This window comes from Protopterus annectens, chromosome 7.part0 (assembly GCF_019279795.1).
Source record: "Protopterus annectens isolate FY-2018-M chromosome 7.part0, PAN1.0, whole genome shotgun sequence".
Classification (NCBI taxonomy): Eukaryota; Metazoa; Chordata; order Ceratodontiformes; family Protopteridae; genus Protopterus; species Protopterus annectens.
This window is the reverse complement of record NC_056739.1, coordinates 177,340,315-177,362,917: the sequence shown is the minus strand read 5'-3', so window position 1 is coordinate 177,362,917 and position 22,603 is coordinate 177,340,315. Positions and strand designations below refer to the sequence as shown.

At 39.3% G+C, this 22,603-nt stretch overlaps 1 non-coding gene across 1 annotated transcript; it reads left to right on the top strand.

The window, feature by feature from the left end:
* The first annotated feature begins 6,807 nt into the window (after window positions 1–6,807).
* On the top strand, window positions 6,808–6,889 carry TRNAS-AGA. The gene has a single exon. It is a non-coding gene; the product is annotated as a tRNA-Ser (tRNA).
* The last annotated feature ends 15,714 nt before the right edge of the window (window positions 6,890–22,603 follow it).

The window sequence follows — 22,603 nt, the reverse complement described above, 5'->3', positions numbered from 1 at the left end:
TTCTGTTAGTTCTTATGTTCTGTTTTATAAAATTCATTTTAAGCAGTTGATGTTAAGTGCTTATTCTGATCATATGGTCTTAAAAGCAACAATTTCTGATTATGATTTTAAACAGCATTTTAGGAAGAAAATGTACGCAGATTGGTTCACTTGCCTTAGTTTTGAGCTAAAATAAAGTATGTCATTAATACCTTTTGGGAAGTTAATACATCTGAGGCCATTCCCTTTAGTACAAAATGGGATACTTTCAAAGCATTTATTTGTAATAGCATTATGTAATATACCCACTGCTGTAAATAGCACAAGTAACAAAAACTGATGGTAATGCCAGAAGTCTAAACCTCAAAATGCATGCACTCGAGGCACTCCTCAGTATGGAGAAAATTGATATCTGTGCAGTAACAGAAACCTGGTTTAAGGCTCCAGAGAGCACCCCAGCACTACCAGGCTACAACTCACACCATACATTTTGGCCACAAAACCTAGACCAAAATACAAAAGACGGGGGTGTATTCATATTCATCAAAGATACCCACACCTCCAGGTTAGTGGCACAACACGATGCTTTAGAAATCATTCATGTGCAACTAACAGTGGGCAAAACAGCAATTCAAATTGTAGCTTGCTACAGATCACCCACCATGTCCCAGGACCCCCATTCCACATTTCTGGAAACACTGGGAAACATAAAGGTCCTACCAAACACTCTAATATTGGGTGATTTCAATTACCCAAACATTAACTGGGAGAACTACTCAAGTACTAACTCCCTTGCCTAACATTTCCTAGAATTTATAAACTCAAACGCCCTGGATCAACTGGTCAACACTCCCACCAGAGGTGACAACATATTGGACCTGGTCATCACCAACATGGGCGACCAGTGTTCCACACTGGATGTCAACCCCTTGCTGGTTAGATCTGACCATAAACAAATCACTCTGGATATCCACATTCCGCCCCCACCCCCATTCAAGGAAACCACCGTGAAAAACTTTTCAAAAGCAAACTTCACGTTACTTAAGACTGAGGTGGAAAGTTTCAAAGCCTCCATACTAAAAGATAACGCTGTCCAAGCTGCAAAGTCCTTTACTAATGCATTCTATGGGCACCTACAAGAAAGCATGGATCGTGCTATCCCAAGGAGAACCAAGACTCACTTCTCCAAGAAAAGGAAATCAGTCTGGTGAACCCCCTGCCATAAACAAGCTATACAATAGAAGGAGGAAACTAGTATAGAAAAGAGTAAAATCCCAAGAAGGGAAGACATCCCTGATCAGTATCAGCAAGAAACTATGATCCCTCATAAAATCATCCAAGGCTAGCTTTGAAAGAAAAATTGCCAAGGACTCCAAAGATAACCACAAGGCATTCTTTAGATATGTCAAGAATCTAAGTGGCAATGCTCAGATCTGCTCGAAGTTAGTGCAAAATGGTGCAAAATACACTGAACCGACCGATATTGCTAGCATCCTGGCAGACAGGTTCAGTGCAGACTTCACCCCCTCACCCCCAAAAGGGCCCATAACCATACCAGGAGAATGTAGAGCCCCTGAAATCACAGACACTCAGGTTAAAACAGCCCTCTCGCAAGCCCAAAACACAGCATCAATGGGACTGGACGGTGTCCCAAGCTGCGTCCTACATGAGCTCAAAGACGAACTAACCCATCACCTAAACACTCTCTTCACACTCAGCCTCTCCACAGGCTACGTACCTATAGAGTGGAGCACAGCACTGGTTATTCTGCTCCACAAAGGTGGAGCCACAACAGACCCCGGGAACTATTGCCCTATAAGCCTGGCTAGATTGGTTTGCAAGGCTATGTAGTGCATCACAGAGACACTGGGAACCTCCAAACACTGGACCCTACCCAGTTTGGCTTTGTTAAGGGCAGATCATGCCTTCTAAAACTGGTGGACTTCTTTGAGACAATTACTAAGGCTATAGACGAGGGAAAGGTGGTACACACAGCCTACCTAGACCTCACAATGGCCTTCAACACCATTCCCCATTCTGGTATTATAGACAAGCTCCTAGCCTGAACATAAACCCCTATGTCACAAGATGGGTTGTCAACTGGCTCATGGACAGAACCCACATGGTGAGAGTTGCGGGAGCTAGGTCCGACTCTAAACCGGTTACAAGTGGCGTTCCCCAGGGCTCAGTCCTAGGACCCCTCCTGTTTGGCATATACTTTTCAAAGGTACAGGAAAGCACAAGAGGACTATGGCTGACCAAGTTCGCAGACGACAGGAAACTAGGGGCTATAATTGACTCTCTGGCTGACACAGACATCCTCCCAAAGGGTCTCACTGAGATGAATACCTGGTGTCAAAATCATGGCCTCAAGCTAAATGACAAAAAGTGCATAGTCATCCCCTTTGGAAAAAAACAAAGTACCCACAAACTACCACAGAAGACATAATAAAGGATCAGGGGACCGAAGTAATCTCTCCTTTGGTAATCACATTGCCAAAGTGGTTAGAAAATCCTTCTATGTGGCCCACCTTATCACAAAAGGTTAGCATCTAGATCAAAAGAGGTCATTGTGCCCCTCTACTCATCACTCATCAGACCCATCATAGAGTACAATGCCCCATTTGGGATGTACCTTACAAGACACCTGCAACAGTTGGAAAGACCACAGAAGTACCTCACCAAGAGGATCACTGGCCTCAAGCAGATTCCCTATGCAGCTCAATTGAAGAAACTCCATCTGTACATGGTTGCATACCGCCTACTCAGAGGTGATCTCTGCCTGTCATACAAGGCCATGTCCAACCCAGAATTGATGGACATGCACCACCTAAAGAAAACCATATCTCCTCAACCCACATGATCTAGGGATCTAAACCTCACCACAACAATAAATAGGACTTGCTGGAGGGATAGATTCCTGTCCCAGAGACTTCCCATGCTTTTGAATAAGATTCCAATCTACATTAGGCAGAGCTCCTCTTTAACACTCTTCAAGAGAAACCTTGACGAGTGGATGGGAAACAGAAAGTTTACCCAGGGGATCACTTCAGTGGCTCTGCTGGACAGAGGCACATGGAACTAATCTAAGGGGGTAGTGAAAGCCAACACATTCTGGCTAGGCTTATAAATGCCTTTGGGCAGATAGCCTAGTACCTACCGATGAACCTATATAGTTAAAACAAAATTTTGCTTAATAAACTTCATGACATTTATGAGACAATGAATATTATAATCAAGTTATTGTCTATAAACTACGATAAATATAGTTTGGTATGGAAGCATATTTTATGTGAGAAAGTAGATTGTGAAATTAGATGACAAAAATTGAGAGACAGAAAGTCCCTTGGGCATAGTTATTTATTTAATGATGCAGTTGGTAATATATTAGCCTCTCAATGTAGGGAAAGTAATAACATTATTTTATTGCATGATGAGAATTGTATGTCTTATATATCCAATAACTAAATAACTACATTGAGAAAATGTACACTATGAAATGGATCAGTGAGTCAAAAAAAATTGAATGAGTGCTTACGAGATGCCCCTAAATTTAAAGTAGTGGATATCACATTTACTGAATAGGATATAACAGAGAGCATTACTTTATTAAAAAAGAAATAAAGGACCAGCCCCTTATGGATTTATAACTGAACTTTATGAAGTAGCTCCATTTTATATCAACTTAGTGAATTTATGACAATTCCAAAGTGGATGATTTTTCCTTATTGCAAAAAACTAAAATTGGCTTAATTAAAAAGGCAGGTAAAGAGAGAACTTCCCCTGATCAGTTTTGCCCAATACCCATTTTAAATTTGGATTATTGCATAATTGTTAAGGCTATTAATACATTTATTTTACATTTAAATAATATATTCATTGACTCTCAATTTATTGTTTTGTCCTGGAAGAATGATGACTGAGGTCAATAAGTTATTACAAGCTACTCTTTAAATAATAAAGTTTCTACTCCAGATAATCTTGGTCTTTTTAAAGTAGAAAATATGAAAGCTTTTAATTATTTAAACAGATGCTCTATATAGAATATTCTTGAGTAATGTAGTTTATTCTATTATACTATGTCAATCATTAAAATGTTATATAATAGAATCTCTGCATATCTTACAATTAATGATATAGAATTGCTAAGAATTATAATAAAACTAATATAAGACAAGGATGCCCCTTGTCATCTGCTGTGTTTGTTTTGGCCTCAAACCTTTATTATTTAAATACATGTTTCTATGACTGGATATATCATAAATAATATAACGGTTAATAATGTCTTATATGCTAATGATATAGTGATAATCGCTATAGCCTTTTCTGACGATATTAAAAAAACTAAGTGAGATTTTTGAGAGAGTTAAAGATTTAATGGGATTTATAATAAATTAGAAAAAATCTGACAATATGCATTTATATGATAATGGATTGGTTGTCTCTGACCCGAGTGAGTCTCAATTTATTTTTCTTCAAGAATGTCCTTTTTTGGAATGACATATTCCTTTAATTATAAAAAGTGTCTAATACTAATAGTGATAGTTATTGCAGGAAAATAGGCTCTAAGTTGATATCTTTAGATAGTAAAATAAATCATTAATTGGTAGGGTAAATATTGTTAAAAAGGTGATTCTTCCTACATGTTTATTTCTTTTTCAGAATCTTAATACACACCCTTTGATAATGTTGTGTAATAGAGTACTTTTATGGAGGGGAGGATCTCCATAGATACTACAGGATGAATTTTTTGCACCAGGTGATCAAGGTGGCTTAGCTACCCCAGATATCATCAAATACATAACTGCCAATGCATTTGTTAATATTTTTAACAGTTAATGTAATGAGAAAAGTGTTACAAAATAATTATTCATTTAATTACTCCCTCTAATAGACATTTGATATGAATGTTACATGATCAAGTTGAGAGCATTTTTTTATTGATTATTTCACAGCCTTTGCAATGAGTGTGTTACATATTTCTAAGTGTATAGATATGCCTAAGGAATCACATAAGATTAAAAATGTCCCTTTGTACAACACCATGTGGGTAATAGTGCTTCTTCTTCCTGGAATTACTTTATTGAAAGTAGACAAAATGTTTTGAGCATGCCAAAATATTTATATAAAAAGTTTCTTCTTTCTTCATAAAGCCTGATTATTTATATCGTAAATTTCCCTTGATTGGGAAAACTAAACATCTCTCCATAGTATATAAGCTAGCACTTGCTATGGCTAAGAACTTGATATCTCCCCAAAATCAGAAATGGGAAAAATATCTATTAACTGACTTTGATATGAAATCTTGGTTAAAAACAAGAAGGTAGCCATAGATAGGCACAAAGTCAGTGTGTAATAAAACTATTCAACTTAAGATCCTTTGTGGTATACATTATACCCCCAAAAGGCTATGTTCACAGGTTCATATGTGGTTGGTAGGCTAGCTGCCCTGTATATTCTGTTTGTGAGGTAAACACTTTAACCATTGTATTGACCTTAAGATAAATGTTTCTACTGATTCTCATTCCTGACATTGTAAAACTCCTAAAGTTAATTCTTGGCAATGCTGGTGGGATTGTCTGCAAGTATATGAAGGCTGGCTAAAAATATATGGATGGAACAAAGTTTTTTGAGAAAATGATGTATCCTTATTATCTCAGTTATTTTTGTTAGATGAAATATGTTCTCCCAACTGAAAGATATATTTAAGCTGACTGGAAAGCTGTACCTATGTCTATACTTTCAATGACAGAATGGTGTTCACTTTGCTTAAGTTATACGCATGCTCATGGCTTAGTTGAATGAGCTTGGTTATGATGCTATTTTGTGTCACTATCGTTGGATTTTTTTTGTCTCATTTCAGCCCAATATTAAACTGAATTTTTTTATTCCAATTTATTTTTCTATTTTTTTCTTTTGCTAGATTGTATTTGCTTTCCAGATTGTTTATTGTTGATTATAAAGCAAAAAAAAAAAAAAAGGTGAAAAAAAATAGTTACTTGTTTTTTGCACCCAAAAAGAAAATTAGAATTTGCTTAGTCATTTGATGGTAGTGTGTTTTCCTTCTGGTAGATATTTATTCTTTTGAAAGTATTTGCAGAGACAGCAATGATAGTATTGCTACTAATCTTTCTTCAGATTATTTTTATCAAGTGGGACTAGAAGAGGTCAGGAAAGCAGTACTCAATGGGTATACATTTCATGTGTAATCTAGAGAATGACCCAGTAGTCATCTCATTAGCTGTCTTAAAATGATGGTTCACTTAGCTAGTAAGGTTGAGTCTCTTTAGGCTGTAGAATATTTACCAATACCTTTAATGAGGCACTTATGATGCCACTTCTGAAGAAAATAACTTCCAGCAATAATGAACAACTACAGATTTGTCTCCTAACTTTTAAATTATTGTTATTAAGAAGATTGTGGACTTGCAGTTAATGACATACTTATTAGATGACAATGTTAAAAAAAAAGTACAGAATTAATAAAATCTTGTATGAATTTTTAGGGTTTTCATAATTGCTATGTATCATCTCAACTGTTCATTCATGGTTCAATTTGTTTTGTTTTTGTTTTTAGCTTTCAGCATTGAGGTTCATGGCACTGTGCTTGACTGACTGGGTTGACTCTGACTGAAAACTGATTTCATTTATTCAAGTAAATGTTTGAAACAAATCTGTAAACTTAAGTAAAATGTATGCCAACCAAGTAGTTATTATATGAAGTACTGCAGCACTGCTTACACTGGTAAGCAACAGAAATATGCTCCTATGAGTCAGTAACTCTGTTCTGTTCCATTCCATAACACTTGTAACAACTTGTGTCATGTTGTAATCGTGGCCAAGTGGTTAAGGTGATGGACTAGAAATCTACTGGGGATTCCCTACACAGGTTCAAATCCTGTTGATTACAGTGGTGCTATTGGATGGCACAGTGGTGCAGTGGTTTGCATTGTCACCTCAAAGTAAGAGGTTCTACAGTTCAATTCTCGACTGGGGTGTCATCTGTTCAGAGTCTGCATGTCCTCCCTGCATTATTCATGTGAGTTTCCTGTGGGTGCCTTGATTTCCTCCCATGTTACAAAGACATGCATCTGGAGCATTTCTCCTAGGGCCACTGCTGAAAATCGGCTCGTTCCAAGTCAGAATTCCCAAGTGAACAAATGTTAAATAAGCTTTATCTCTAGCAGTAAAGTGTCTAGCTGTATTCTTTTGATTACAAAACTCACTAAACCCCATGATATTCTGATTGGTATCTCATTTCTTCCCTTGTAGAACTGCAGTTTATATACCCCTGAAGGTAGGCTCAAGAGTTAAAATTGTGAGGCAATGTAACCATAGCTTTACAGAAGATTTCATTTGGCACATAACCAGGAGTAAACATTTCTTAACTGACAGCAGGCAACTTTGTTGTTATTGGCCAGCTGTGCTTATACTTATCCCAGAAATGCATATATGATCACCGAGTAACATTCAAGCTTTACTCATAGCCTGCATAATTCATGCAATTCTGAGAAGGAAAAGCAATGGCAGGTAAAGGTGGAATGTGACAGCTAGTATTTCAGGACAGTAGGCAAGTGTGCAGAGAGCAAAGGACATATGCTAGGGTAATGTATTGCATGAGAGATGCTTAGCTTTAAGTAGTAATGCCCAGCTATAGGGAATGTTGTTAGTGCATATGCCCCACAAGTTGGGTGTGCAATGGATGAGAAAGAAACATTTTGAAGTGAGTTGGATGAAGTGGTGGTGAGTGTACCCAAGGGTGAGAGACAAGTGATTGGAGCAGACTTCAATGGGCATGTTGGTGAAGTGAAGTGAACAGAGGGGATGAGGAAGTGATGGGTAGGTATGGTGTTAGGAGAGGAATGCAGAAGGTCAGATGATTGTGGATTTTGCGAAAAGGATGGACATGGCTGTGGTGAATATGTATTTTAAGAAGAGGGAGGAGCATAGGGTGACGTACAAGAGTAGAGAAAGATGCACACAGGTGGATTATATCCTATGTAGTAGGGCCAGTCTGAAGGAGATTGGAGACTGTAAAGTGGTGACTGGGGAAAGTGTAGTTAAGCAGCATTGAATGGTGGTCTGTAGGATGACGTTGGTGATCAAGAAGAGGAGGAGGAGTGTGAAAGCAGTGCCAAGGATTAAATGGTGGAAGTTAAAAAAGGATAATTGTGATGTGGAGTTCAGGGAAGATTTAAGACAGGCACTGGGAGGCAATGAAGAGTTACCAAATAGCTGGGTAACCACAGCAGAGTTAGTAAGAGAGACTGCTAGGAAGGTGCTTGGTGTGACATCTGGACAGAGGAAGGAGGACAAGGAGACATGGTGGTGGAATGAGGAAGTACAGGAGAGTATGCAGAGGAAGAGGCTGGTGAAGAAGATGTGGGATTGTCAAAGATATGAAGAAAGTAGACATGAGTATAAGGAGATGAGGCGCATGGCAAAGAGAGAGGTGGTGAAGGCTAAGGATAAGGCATATGGAGAGTTGTATGAGAGATTGGACACTAAAGAGGGAGAAAAGGACCTGTACCGATTGGCTAGACAGAGGGACAGAGCTGGGAAAGATGTGCAGCAGGTAAGGGTGATAAAGGACAGTGAGGGAAACGTACTCACAAGTGAGGAGAGTATGTTGAGTAGATGGAAAGAGTACTTTGAAGGGCTGATGAATGAAGAGAATGAGAGAGAGAGAAGGTTGGATGATGTGGGGATAGTGAATCAGGAAGTGAAGCAGATTAACAAGGAGGAAGTAAGGACAGCTATGAAGAGGATGAAGAATGGAAAGGCTGTTGGCCCACATGACATACCAGTGGAAGCATGGAGGTGCTTAGGAGAAATGGCAGTGGAATTTTTAACCAGATTGTTTAATGAAATTTTGGAAAGTCAGAGGATGCCTGAGGAGTGGAGAAAAGGTGTTTTGGTACCTATCTTTAAGAATAAAGGTGATGTGCAGAGCTGCAGTAACTACAGAGGGATAAAACTGATCAGTCACAGCTTGAAGTTATGGGAAAGAGTAGTGGAAGCTAGGTTAAGAAGGGAGGTGATGATTAGTGATCAGCAGTATGGTTTCATGCCAGGAAAGAGCACTACAGATGCAATATTTGCTCTGAGAGTGTTGTTGGAGAAATACAGAGAAGGTCAGAAGGAGTTGCATTGTGTCTTTGTGGACTTAGAGAAAGCATATGACAGGGTGCCTAGAGAGGAGTTGTGGTATTGTATGAGGAAGTCAGGAGTGGCAGAGAAGTATGTAAGAGTGGTACAGGATATGTACAAGGGTAGTGTGACATTGGTGAGGACTGCGGTGGGAGTGACAGATGCGTTTAATGTGGAGGTGGGATTACATCAAGGATCAGCTCTGAGCCCTTTCTTATTTGCAGTGGTGATGGACAGGTTGACAGATGAGATTAGACAGGAGACCCCGTGGACTATGATGTTTGCAGATGACATTGTGATATGTAGTGAGAGTAGGGACCAGGTTGAAGAGACCCTGGAGAGGTGGAGATATGCTTTAGAGAAAGGAATGAAGGTCAGCAGAACTAAAACAGAATATATGTGTGTAAATGAGAGGGAGGGTAGAGGAATGGTGAGGATGCAGGGAGTAGAGTTGGTAAAGGTGGATGAGTTTAAGTACTTGGGATCAACAGTTCAGAGTAATGGTGAGTGTGGAAGAGAGGTGAAGAAGAGAGTACAGGCAGGGTGGAATGGGTGGAGAAGAGTGTCAGGAGTGATTTGTGACAGACAGGTACCAGTAAGAGTGAAAGGGAAGGTCTACAAGAGGGTAGTGAGACCATCTATGTTATATGGGTTGGAGATGGTGGCATTGACGAAAAGGCAGGAGTCAGAGCTGGATGTGGCAGAGTTAAAGATGTTAAGATTTGCACTGGGTGTGACTAGGATGGACAGGATTAGGAATCAGTATATTAGAGGGTCAGCTCAGGTCAGACAGTTTGGAGACAAAGCAAGAGAGGCAAGATTACGTTGGTTTGGACATGTGCTGAGGAGGGATGCTGGGTATATTGGGAAAAGGATGCTAAGGATGGAGCTGCCAGGAAAGAGGAAAAGAGGAAGGCCTAAGATAAGGTTTATGGATGTGGTGAGAGAGGACATGCAGGCGGTTGGTGTGAAAGAGCATGATGCAGAGGACAGGAAGAAATGGAAACAGATGATCCGCTGTGGCAGCCCCTAATGGGAACAGCTGAAAGAAGATGATGATGATGATGATGACATGTAATGTGTTATAGACATCCTCAAGAAGGCAATACAAATACAAATCTCATGGAAGCAAGAAGAATCCTCTCAATGTCTCTACTGTTACTGTGTATCCTGAAAAGTATAGAGGTGTTACAAGGTGTCAGAATGGGGAAATATATCTGTAGAAGTGAAGGAATAATTGAACCAGAGAATAAATATAATGGTCTGTTCATATGTATGGTTGTACAGAAATATAATTCTCCATATAAAAATGCTCTGTCTGCCCAGCAGGAATTCCCTTCCTGCAGGTCAACTTCATAGAATACTGAAAGCTTTGGCTCTGGAAATACATTTTATTCATTTTTATAAAATGACAGACAATAAGTCAAAAAGGCACAGTTTGTTATATTTTGCATGTTACTACAGAAGATTTCTTGAAGGTATTTAGTGCTTTTATTTTTTTTCATGAAGAAGAAAAAGACAGAAGTAACAGTAAGTAGAGTAAAGCAAAGTAATTATTTTACTGTTAGTCATTTGTCCTTTATCATAGCACATGGGTGAAGTGCAGCTTGTACTGGTGTGCAAAAGAATGGAGACAAAGAATATGAAGTTTGTAAATTGCATGATTCATTAATAATATATGTAATAGTTTGTACAATAAAAAGATGGACCAAAATATAGACTATACAGAGAGCATATCTGCTTTTATCAAAAGTTGTGAATGTATTTAAAGAAGGTGAAAAAGATACAAGAATTAACTGAAGATATGTAAAATATAATTGTGAGTCATATAAAATTGCACAAATGAGAATTATACTAAGAATTTGATAATGAAGAAGAATAGCAGCTAATTGTAAATAAGATATTATGAAGCTGAAATTCAAATCTCATGTTCTTAGTGTTACTATAAGCATGACAAGAGTTTTCTTGCTTTTAATCAACATTTGTAGAATATTAGTTAGACAAATCCATTCTGCAAAGCTGTGTAAAAGTTCATTGGTTTCATTTTTTTTATTTTATTGTACAGAATCATGAGCTGTTTGGTACCACTGTTAAAAGGAGTAGAAAGAGTGAACACCCAAAAATGTATTAGAGGTTCTGAGACAAGTGAGTAAATCAGACTATTGGATAACAGTAGTTAAAATTAATAAACAGAATGTTGAATCTAAACAAGATGCAAGTGCAGAGTGCAATAACTTGAAGACATTTTTGAAGAACTGAAGTTTAAAGGGACTGAACACAGAGCTCTATGCACTTTGTTGTCATATTCACAGCATCAGGTTAAGTCACTGGGTCAAATGCTACTTCGATGCTTAGAGAATTAAAAGGGGTAGTATCCTGTCTCAAATCACCACCCTTAAAAGGTAAATTATGTAATATACACAACAACAGAAAATAAAATGTCCGACAACAAACTACTAAACAAAAGAACACTATAGAGTATACCTAAAATGCAAGATATTCTTAGTGATGCCACTTATAGTCTCATTAAATGAAATGAATATGGCATATTATAGAACTTATACTTCACTACGTGACCTGCTCTTGCAGGAACAAGAGTATATACAATTATTGTCATATATAAAAAAAAACTTTTATACCTATTATTTTTGGTATAGCAAAACTGCACAAAATCTTATGGGCCAACCCTAGTTGTCACCCTTATTTTCAGAAGAAACCTTTGTTTAAGAGACAAATGGTGAGACCAGCAAGAATAATTTTTGAGGAAGACATGTTTTTAAAGGAAATTGTGATATTAAAAACAAGCTGCTTAGAATAGGCTCTCCTTAAGATTTGATGGCTACCGTTGGTGATGAAGTTGTAACTAAGGGAAATAATGGAATACACACCCTTTATTAGATTCAACAGTGACTGGCTACATGTCTGTTAATTACAGGTGGCAACAATTTTTCTGATAGATCTATGTACATGACATTTCTGTGAGACTGTGTCAGTATTTTAACTTCTCCTTGTGGCTTGGCTGTAACGGATTAAATAGCCATCTGGATACAGAAAGCTTCTATATTTTTTGCACTTAATCTGTTTCAGTGATAGTTAACAAAACTGTGCTGTATTTATTTATTTATTTATTTGATATTACTGGTCTCTGTGTCTGCATTTTGTTTTTCTGTTTTAGTGATAGTTAAAACTGTGTTGAATTTAGTTATTTGCTTGAGAGTGCTTTTCTCGGTGTCTGTATTTTGTTTTTCTGTTTTACTGCTTGCTAAGAATACTGTACTGCATTTATTTATTTGCTTGATATTTCTGGTCACTGTCTGGATTCTGTTCAGTTGGTTTTATAGTGGGGGTTAGTTTACTTTCTGTTGAAACCAGCCTATCCAAGGTGTGAGCACATCTTTTTGTGTTATCTGATTCCCTGAGGCTCTTAAGTTTTCCTTCATACTACTAGTAAAAGCAGTTACATTTTGTTTTTCCCTCACCCTCCCACCCAAGTGTTGTTGTATTCTTAAACTTGGTGGCTTTGGAATTGCCTGATCCTTCTGTAAATTTGATTTGGACAGTCTTCCCAGTCCCATCTCATTTGCTTACTGTACTGAGTACAATGTGATCATTTGGGAAGGACTACCCCCTTGCTTCTTTGATTTTGGACACTCCTCCCAGTCCCATATCATCAGCTCATTATACTGTGTACAGAGAGACCATTTGGGAAGGCCAACCCCTAGTTTCTTAATCTTGAATTATTTTCTGTTGCTTCCCTCTCCACTAACAACAAAAAATACACTTTTTATTCAGCTGCTTTTACTATAATTGTGTTCTTCCTACTATATTACCTTATTTGTCTTGCTGCTTGCTCTTAAGTGTTGAAGGGCTTTTATTCTGCTGTATTTATTACTGCTTGTTAGGTTAGTAGCCAAATTAAATTTGTCTGTTATTCTAACCCTAGTTAGTTAATTCTAATTAATTCTAGTTTTGGTTTTAGCACTTGGGCTTCAGACCAGTTATTTTACATTTAAGAAGGTTTTTGTGGTCTACACTCTTGTGGACAGATCCTTATCAAAACACTCTCTGCATAAGTCCATCCAAGTTTCAGAACACTATGTATGAGCAATTCCCATCAGTTTCTCCTGCCAGCCTGGTCGACATGGGCATACTGAGATAGTGTAGCAACTGCCTCATGTTCACTGACAACCCTCTTCTGCTAGCACATAATTCTTCTACCTGCGAGAAATGCATCAATATCAGTAACCTGGTAACCATGCTCTCTCACGCCATAGTCAGTAGTCCTGACAAAAAGGAGATTGCCAGCACAAACAACACAACACCCACATCACATAACCAAGCACAACACACACACACCTATGCAGAGGTCCTCAATAAAAACTTACCTAAACAGCAGAGCCCTCCAAAAAACACTCACAAACATTCCACACACAATATCAAACACATCACAGACAACAGACAACACACTAATGTCTCACAAACACAGCCCATAAGGCATAACAATAAACTCACACAGCCCATAAGGCACAACAACAAACCAAACATACAAGTCACTGGTGACTCAATTGTGACACCAATATCCCCCTCACCAGGCTCAACAAGGAGAAGATCATGGTCAGTTGTCTGTCAGGTGCCAGAATCTGCCATATCATGCACGCACTTAAGTCTCTCCGCAACAGGTACAAGTATGATTATGTTATTGTCCATGTTGGTGTGAATGACTTGAGATGTACCTCCCTGGACTATATGAAGAGAGACATGATTGAGCTCTCAGAGTATGTGTCCCAGGTAGGTATGACCCTAGCCCTAAGCAGCATCCTTCCTTCACCAAGAATGATACTACAATGCCAACAAAAAATAGTTGACTTCAACAATTGGCTTAGTTTCTGGTGTCATTCCAAGGGGATCCCTTATTTGTTTGCCTGGGATGACATGGTTGACAGGCCTCGATGCTTTGCCAGAGATGGCCTCTACTTGTCACCCCTTGGATTCAGTATTCTGGCCAAGGCTCTTGCCTCTTACATTGTGCCTTTTTTAGACAATGTCTGAAAGACAAATCTTCCAACATAAAAGATCTGAAAAAAGGAATTTGCAGGTCATGCTGCTTAATGCTAGGAGCCTTAACCTTGAAAATGCACTCACTGGGGGCTCTCCTCTCACTGGAAGATGCTGACATCTGTGCAGTCACAGAAACTTGGTTCAAGGCTGTGGAGAGCATACCTGCCTTACCAGGCTATACCTCATTCCACACATTCTGACCAGAAAATGAGGTCGGAAAGACTAAGGGTAGTGGAGTTTAAAGACAAGCACACTTTCAGACTGGTTTGCCAGCATGATGCACTAGAACTACTCCAGGTGCAACTGACACTTGCCAAGATACCCATCCAAGTTATAGCCAGCTATATATCCCCCTCCATGACTCAGGACCCCGACTCCTTCTACCTGGACCTACTCTTCTCCATCAAGGTTCCCTCTAACATCCTGATCCTTGGTGACTTCAACTACTCCACCATAGACTGGGTGATCTATTCCTGCTGTAATGCACTCATCCAATGCACTACACCAGTTTGTCTCATCCCCCACAAGGGGAGATAACATTCTAGATTTGGTTCTCAGCAACATGGGTGACCACTGCACCACCCCATATTAAGTTCTTCCCTGGTGAAATCAGACCATCAACCTTAGTCAACCATTTGAAAATAGTCTGTTTTGTCACAGTTTTTCCCTTCTTCTTACCTTCACAAGAAATGAACAATTGATCTGAAGACCAGAAAGATTTTGTTTTGCCAAGGTAGTATCTCAGTTGTCTGTGGACATCCAAGGTATGGAGATCCCTTTCTCTCTCATTTTAAGGTTCAGGATAGAAAATGGGAAGATGGATAGTTGGCTGAAAGTAAATATGGATACCACTTTAGCCACAAAAGAAGGCTTAACTCTCAAAGAGACCCTATGCCTGTTGGAAAAAGAGATAGGGTTGACTCACCACAAGAGCTTGCAAGTCAGATACCCTTCTTGCAGAGGTCAGAGCAATCAGTAAAACTGCTTTCCATGTTAAGAATCTCAAGTCAGCCAGATTAGTTGGTTCAAATGCAGAAAGTGTTAGCATCTCTGGCATAAAATTAAGATCCCAAGGAAGGGCCACCTTTTTATTGGAGACCTCTTACGAAAAAAACCTTTCAAAAACATTTTGACATGGACTGCCTTGAAAAAGGAGGATACATGAGCAGACATGCTAAAATGGTGATAAATAAACCTTGAGAGTGGAATAAGAAAGGAAAAGGACAGTAACTCACACAAATACTGTAAAACCACAGAACTACTACCCCTGAATGGTGGATGGATATGCTGTTGGCACAAACTAGAATACCTTTTCCATTTACTAATATATGATTTTCTAGTAGCAGGCTTTCTTGCCTCCATTAGTACCTGCTGCACATGCTCAGTAAACAGGTGCCTAAAAGGAATTAAGACCCTATCATCCTGGTAGTCAATTGAAAATGATTAATGTTAGGGTATATCAAACACCCCTGTTCTGTGGGGAAGCTTGTGGTAATTGCCCCTGGCCATTCCCAAAGGAAGGGAGAACCACTGTTATCCAGGCCAGAAGAGAGTTGCCTGAATGATCTTGGTGGATTCAATACATTCTAGTTATATGTGACTCCACTGTAAGAAATACAAATGGATGTGTTACTAGGCAGAGCAAGGAAAAAATGACAGTTGCTTGCTTGTCTAGCGCCAGGATCTCCTTAATCACACACACTCTCATGTCCTTCGACAACAAGTACCAATATGACCCTGTCATAGTAGATGTGGGTGTCAGTAACGTGAGAAGTGCTTCTCTGGACTATATGAAGAGAAACATGATGGAGCTCTCAGAATGTCTCACAGGCAGGCATGAGCTTAGCACTGAGTGACATTTTGCCTTCTCCAAGGATGATGTCACAATATGAGCAAAAAATAATTGACTTCAATAATAGGTTTAGTTTTTGTTGACATTTGAAGGGGTCCAGTATTTATCAGCCTGGGACCATATGATTGACAGATCACACTGCTTTGCTAGGGATGGCTTACATCTGTCCCCTCTAGAATTTCAGTTATTGGCAAAAGCATTGTTTTCCCTCTGCATGGCCTTTTTTAGGCAATGGCATTCTAATAAACCTGCCAGTGTAATGAAGAAAGAAAAGGAAAATATGAAGGTGTTGCTAATAAATCCTAGAAGACTAAACAGGAAACTCCACTCCCAACAAGCCCTTCTCATCCTGGAAAATGTAGGTGTATGTGTAGCAACTAACACGTTGCTTAAAATGGTGGAGAGCAACCTGGCTGTGCAATGTCTACCACATGACTGGACCAGCTACTGACCAGGAGCAGAAAAAAAGGCGGCGGTATATCAGTCTTCATCCAGGAAAGACTCACATCAAACCTAAAGCTGCTAAAGTAGCTCGATGCAGAAAGGCTTCTTCATGTCCAAACAGACATGAGAAAGTCCCTGTGTCACATATTAGATGGCTATAGAACTCCTTCTTTACACCAAGAAAGCCACAACGTCTGTCTACAGAAAATAAAATCACCCGGTATTAAACCCAACACCATTTTTCTAGGGGATTCTTATTATCCAGCTATAACCTGAGAAACCTACACCACCAATAGTGCATGGACACAGAGATTCCAGGACTTGTCAGTGCACACTCCCTGGAATAATTAGTCAGAGTATCTACTAGGAGGAGAAACATCTTGCTCCTCCTAGTAGATACTTGTCCTTACTCATATACTTGTCCTTACTCATATGGAGGCATCTTGCACCAACCCTTGTGTATCTTCATCAATTGTTAGGCCTGACTATACCCTTTCACCCAAGATACCTTTATAAATTTATCCAAACTAAGCTACCTACTCCTGTGTGATACATTGACAAGTTTCAGACTTCCAACTATCCCAGCTAACTCCACTGAATATATGGAGACATATACCACCACACTATTCCAGCATTTAAAGAAGTGCATAGATGTAACTGTTCCCTGTAGGAGCAAGTGCATGGTAAACCCCAGATACAAACCCCCATGGTGGAACTATAATATCAACAAGGTTACAATAAAAGGAAGAAAATTTTGACCAAAACTAAGAATCATTCCCAGAATGATAGAGCTCTCATCACTGAAATAAAACAACTTGGGAAGTAAACAAAATGCACCAAAGCCAAGTTTGCGGCTAAAATTGCTATCCAAGCCAAAGACAATCACAAGGCCTTTTTATTTATGTTTGTAATCTTGGAAGAACAAAGCAGTAGTGTACTGAGCTGTTTATGAATGATGTTACCTATACTAAGACTGAAGATATAGGGAATCTGCTGAGAGATAAATTCAGTTTAAACTTCACCCATTTCTCCCCTCTGTCTGTCCCATAAGATATACCTGAAAACAGCTTTTCTGCAGCTGTCACTAAAGACCAAGTCCTAAAGGTGCTATCTAAAGGTAAACATACTGCATTGATGCGTCCTGACAAAATCCCTGGATGCATCTTAAATAGCATGAAGCAAGAATTAGTCAACCCCCTCTCCAGAAACATTGTTCACTCTCAGCCTCAGTATAGTTTTGTACCAAGCAAATGGAGAATAGCTACAGTCATTGCCCTGCATAAAGAAGAATCTTCCACAAACCTATAAGTCTGACCAGCCACATATGCAAAGCCATGGAAAGACTTATCATAGAACTAAATTGTAAGAACACAGGAATCATCAAGAGCAGGTCATGCTTACTTAACCTGGCAGACTTTTGAAAAGGTCAACAAACTAATGGATGAAGGTAAAACAGTACACACCACATACCTCAACCTGGCCAAAGCTTTTGGAGCAATCCCCCTCTCAAGCATAGTAGAAAAGCTAAGTAAACTGGGAATAAACTCCTATGTCACCCACTGTATTGTCGACTAGCTGACAAATAGGGTTCCTATTACTAAATCGAAGAGGCTGAACATTGAACGGCTTTAATGTCGGAAATGCATTCAATGATGAGCTTTTTGTGAGATTGCAGTACAGCGAAGATTGGAATATTTGCCTCGTCCTCACCGTAGTACAATCTCGGATTTGGTATATATAATTAGTGAAGGGTGTGGGGGTGCAGCCCCCCACAATAGCAACTTCGAGATCCAGCATTTTCGGCCTTTAACCCGTTCGATGTTCAGTGTGTTTGGTGTTGTAATATAGACCTGACAAATAGGATACAGGAAATCAAAGGAGGGAATGCTACCTCTACAAAGGGCGCCTGACACACAAATTATCCAACTATAGATTAGCCATTACCAGAGCTTAGAATCAAACCCTGTACTTTGTGTTTATGAGGTGAAGGCCTTAACCATTACACCAACTCTGTCCCCTGGAGTTATCAGCCAAGTGATCACCTCGGCAACCTAGTGTAAGTCTCATAAATCTTGAGAAGAAGCAAGGTAGGCTATATTCCTTGGAGAGGGTGAAAGTTTCACAGCTTTATGCTGTTATAAGTACTCAGTACCGAAGAGGCAGAGATGACCAAACAAATAAGTGAATGGCTTTTCGAAGAAGGCAATTTGAAACAGGGGCCTTCACCACATTGCAGGTTTTAATTCAGTGACCTCAATTGTCTTACCATCAGTTGATATTTGTGCATACTGGATGTTGGACACCAATTACGAGTACAACATATAGGTTTGTACATAAGGCATTCTGTACAAAATGTGACAGCTATAATCCTATGAGGCCCAAGATTTGGGAATGCATCTATGTTCAGTCCTCATGGTTAGAACACTCTTGTGTCCTAAGTGATATTTTTGTGTATTTACCATCAGTTGGCTGACTTTCTCCTCTGAGCTTCATGATTTAGAATATGGTTACAAATGCATTATAATTTAACTGTTGGCTATAATTAAGAAAATAATTGAAAACATTTTATAGAAAATATGCTAAGTGTAGTTTAAAACACATTAGTATAGTGGAGATTTTTATTCTTAATTATAGTAATGTCACTATATCTTTAATAAATGTATGGCAAGGAAAATGATCTTACTGTCATCAGTGGTAATTTTATACTGAAATCATGATTTGTGTTTTATAGGATAGGTATATGGTGAGCATTCCTTGTTTCTGGTAGATTTGTTTTTTTCTTATAAGGTTAAAGTTCATGTTGTTACTGGCTGCATTGCTGTAAAAGAAAAGTCAACTTGATGTGGAAATGGTCAGTTCCTCTTTATAACTACGGACAATGTTTACTAAAAAAACAGGCACTGGAAAGTACGTAAGTATATTCAAACAAAAACAGAGAAGACAAAGGTTACTTTATGGACAACAACACAGTTGGAATGACTGTAGCCCCTTGATTTAAGGTACTTAAAGCAAAGGGTTATCTATTAATTATCTATGGAGCAGAACTTTAGGTAAAAGACAACATGGAAAGATTTTCACTCATTCATACACAAACACACACACACACACACACTCACGCACACACACACACACACACACACACACACACACACACACACACACACACACACACACACACACACACACACACCTTGAATTTAGTCAAAACTCCTAAATGTCTGCAGGGGAAGTGGGATGCAGGGGGTTGCTTCCCTGCAAAAACAATGATTTGTCTTTTTTTAGTTTTACTTTGCATGCAAGATTTCTTTGTACATGTCAGTTGACATTTGCGTTGTAAAATTTTGTGGTCAGTGTTACTGACATCAATGTTCAGGTGCATCATCTGTAGTCACTACACCCTTATATATAAAGCTCTTCAGAAGATGATGAGGATTCCTCAATCCAGTCTTTCTTTACCTTAGAGAGGAACTCAGATTAACCCATGAAAAGGTGCTAACAGATGCCATGTGGACTAAAAGTAATACAATGAGGATGTCTACAGTATTATCAAGAAATGTGGGAGGAGAAAACAACTTTGTGGTGGAGCCCTTTTTTAGCTAAGAAGTACATCAACTATATGGTTATACTTATTTGAAGAAATATTTGATTAAGAATATGTAATAAGTTATATATGAGATAGAAGAAAACCACAAGATCCTCTGGGTACACAGCTGTCTTCATTAAATCCAGGCATGCCCATGCTCCCTAGGATATGAGCTAACATTTATTAATAATAGCAACTGGATACATTTATATGACATGCTCTTTGCAGAATTTTGTATACTACTGGAAAGCAATGGCTGAGTGTACTAAGGAAAAGGGAAAAAAAGCAAAAAATGTCATACACCAATGCACTGTATAAACATGTACATAAATGCATAGAACCAATCATACCCAAGAGAACCAAGATGCTCTCCTCCAAAAAAAAGGAAGCCAGTCTGGTGGTCCCCTGCCATTAATAAACTCTACAACAGAAAAAAGAAACTGTTGCAGAAAAAGGTGAAGTCCCAAGGCTGGAAAAATCCCCTTATTAGCCTCAACAAAAAGTTGAGATCCCTCATCAAAACCTCCAAAGCCAGTTATGAAGGTAGAATTGCTGCAGACACTAAAAACAACCACAAAGCCTTCTGTAGTTATAGCAAGGATCTCCATGGCAATACCCAGATTTGAGTTACTCCACAATGGTACCTCCTATACTGAGCCAACAGATATTGCCAACATACTGGCTGACAGATTCAGTGCCAGCTTTACTCCTCTCTCCCCCCTAAAGGACCAATCTCAATACCAGAAGAATGCCAGGCACCCAACATTACTGCAGCACAGGTTAAATCTGCATTGTCTAAGGCCAAGTATACAGCTTCCATGGGACCCAACAATATCTCTGGCTGTGTTTTACATGAATTACAAAGTGAACTGGCACCACATCTGTGTGCTCTATTCACTCACAGCCTCACCTCAGGCTTTTTCCCTACCAAATAGCACACTGCAACAGTCATCCCTCTCCATAAAGGCAGAGCGACTACAGACTCTGGAAATTATCGCCCCATTAGCCTGATGAGTCTGATATGTAAGGCGATGGAGCGCATCATCATGGACCTAATTAACAAGGATATAGGGAATCGCTAAACTCTAGATCCCACACAGTTGGTTTTGTAAAAGGTAGATCATGCCTGGTTAACCTGGTTGACTTCTTTGAGTCAGTCACCAGAGCGATGGATGAAGGTAAGGCAGTTCATACAGCCTACCTCAATCTGATCAAGGCCTTTGATACCATTCCTCACTCAGGAATTATTGATAAACTCAGCAAACTTGGCATCGACCCCTATATCATTAGGTGGGTTGCGAATTGGCTCACAGATAGAACACACAATGTGAAAGTAGCAGACTCCAAGTCAGACTGCTGACCAGTCACGAGTGGAATCCCACAGGGATCAGTCCTGGGTTCTCTTCTGTTTGGCATCTACTTCTCAGAAGTCCAGGCCAACACGGAGGGACTCTGGCTGACCAAATTCACAGACAGCTGCAAGCTAGGAGCCATTATTAACTCCCCAAGTGATGCAGACATCCTACAGAAAGGCCTCACTGAGACCAATGACTGGTGTCAAAACTATGGCCTTAAGCTTAATGCCAAAAAATACGTTGTTATTCCCTTTGGGAAAATCTCAGTTCCCACTAATTACCACATGGATGGGAGCCCACTGAACACTGAAGGCATTATAAGAGATCTGGGGACACAGGTTGACAGCAACCTCTTCTTCGACCACCACATTGCCACTGTGGTCAGAAAGTCCTTCTATGTGGCACATCTCATTTCCAAGGGTTTTGCATCCAGGAAGAAAGAAGTCATTTCTCTCTACTCTTCCCTCATTAGACCAATCATTGAGTATAATGCCCCATTTGACATATACCTCACTAGACACCTGCAATAGTTGGAGAGGCCACAAAAGTACCTCACGAAGAGGATCCTAGGCCTTAAACACATGTCCTACATGGACAGACTCAAAAAACTCCAGCTATTCTCTGCCTCATATCATCTACTAAGAGCCGATCTCTGCTTGACTTACAAAGCCATGTCTAACCCAGCTCTGTTAGAAATGCTACATCTAAAGAAATCCCAATCCCTCTGCACCACACGCTCCAGAGACCTCAACCTCATTACCATAATCAACAGAACATGCTGGAGGGAAGGGTTCATAACCCAGAGACTACCCAAGCTCTGGAATAGACTTCCCATACATGTCAAGCAGAGCACCTCACTAGCCCTCTTCAAGCGAAATCTTGATGGGTGGATGAGAAATAGAAAGTTCACCCTGGGGATCACTCCAGTGGGTCTACTTGACATTTTATGCAGAGTAAAACAACAAATGTTGACCAATCTTATTTATAATAAACAGTGAAGACTTTAGAATAAAAGTGATCGATGTGGTATGCAGCTTGTGGCTACCTTATTGTGATTTAAAGCTATATTTCACATATAAAATACTAATCTGAAGCATCTATAGATATTTCACATATAAAATACTAATCTGAAGCATCTATAGATATTTCACATATAAAATACTAATCTGAAGCATCTATAGA